At 34.2% G+C, this 1,817-nt stretch overlaps 1 non-coding gene across 1 annotated transcript; it reads left to right on the plus strand.

The window, feature by feature from the left end:
- Positions 1-358: 358 nt before the first annotated feature.
- Positions 359-465, plus strand: LOC133792970 (small nucleolar RNA R71). The gene has a single exon (XR_009874432.1). It is a non-coding gene; the product is annotated as a small nucleolar RNA R71 (small nucleolar RNA).
- The last annotated feature ends 1,352 nt before the right edge of the window (positions 466-1,817 follow it).

Here is a 1,817-nt window from a genome sequence, read left to right on the forward strand (position 1 = left end):
TTGCGGTTGATGTTCCACCCCTCCACAGATGAAGCATGGATCTCGTGTCTCTACCTTTGCAGCCATATGGATTCCTCTACCTTCTTGAGATTTGAAAGCCTCGAATTGTTGTCTCAATGATTCAATTTGGCTTTTGACGTTGTCCTCTTCCCTCAATTGGTAGATTCCAGTTGATCGTGGCTTGTCCATAAGACTCGGTCCATTCCATGTGTAGGATTTTTCAGCAAGATCGTCGAGGTACTCGAAAGCATCATCGGGATCTTTTTGAAGGAATTCGCCATTGCACATCATTTGTACGAATTGTCTTTATCCAGTTGTGAGACTGTCATAGAAATAGTTGATCAGATGCCAGCTTTCGTATCCATGATGTGGGCATTGATTTATCAAATCTCTAAACCTCTCCCATACCTGATGGAAAGTTTCATGGTCTTTCTGGATGAAGGTAGAGATTTGCCTCTTAAGGCTGCTAGTCTTATGGGGCAGGAAATATTTGGCAACGAATGCTTTTGTCATTTCGTCCCATGTTCCGATAGATCTAGGCCTTAAGGAATACAACCAGCTTTTTGCTTTGTCTTTGAGAGAGAAAGGAAAAAATTTCAATCTCACAATATTGGTGACATTAGCTCGGTTGTTGAATGTAGCCACCACCTCTTCGAATTCCCGTATATGCACGTATGGACTCTCATTTTCCAACCCATGGAAGGTTGGTAAGAGGTTAATCATGCCGGGTTTGAAATCAAAATTTGGCATATTTTTGGGATACATTATGCATGAAGGTGTGGCTGTACGCGTAGGATGTAAATAATCCTGTAGCGTTCTTGGTTGGACTTCATCTTGATGAGCCATCGTGGGTGGTTCAGGAAGTCTCGGTGAATCGGGAGTGTTTGAACGAATGGAAGAAAACAACGAACTAGGAGAGTTTTCTAAAGTTTCTACTTTTTGTCTCACGAATCTCCTTAGTGCGTCTCTGTTTTGTGGCATAAATATTTTTTTTATTTTGTAAGTATTATAAGTGCAAGTGTGTAATAGTGTAATAAGTATACACCAAAATGTTCCTAGGCCAATTGGGAAGGCTGCCAAGGTACCACTTTATGCCCAAGAGCTTTTCTAGAACTCCCCGAGGATCTTAGAAAAAGTTGGAGGGTAACGCTAACACAGACCTTATTTAAGAACCAATTTTTCTAAGACAGAACAAGTTTGGTTTTTACTAATTTCCACAATTACACAAATGTTCTCAATACTTTTATTTTTATTTTTATTTATGCTTTAAAATTTTATGTTTTTTTTTTGAAAAAAAAACGTAAATCTAGAAAATAAATTCTAAACCTAAAAGTAAAATAAATAAAAGAAATGAATAAATAAAAAAAAAGAAAAAGAAAAATTACTAAGGAAAAATAAAATAAAAGAGAAATTAAAAATTATACTACTTTTTTTAAATAGAAAAAAAAATAATTTACTATGCAAACCTTTAATTGTAGAATTACCTCCTCAACAACGGTGCCAAAAACTGATATCGCCCAATAACTCGTAAGCGATCGCAGTAGTAATCGAACTATGTCGTATCCACAGAGAGGTAAAATACAAATAAAAAGAAAGATTAGTAAATTAGAAATAGTAAACTTTGAAATAATGTAACTTTGAAAAAGAATATATATATATATGTTAATATTAAATAAACAAAATCGAGAAATTATAATCAGAAAGAAAATATGGAAGGCATAAGTTTCATTCATTCAAACATATATATATATTTTAATAATATTGATTCATTATACTCAACTATAATTCTACACCATTAATTATAGTTGGAAAATACA

The sequence above is a fragment of the Humulus lupulus genome, chromosome 7, assembly GCF_963169125.1.
Source record: "Humulus lupulus chromosome 7, drHumLupu1.1, whole genome shotgun sequence".
NCBI lineage: Eukaryota > Viridiplantae > Streptophyta > Magnoliopsida > Rosales > Cannabaceae > Humulus > Humulus lupulus.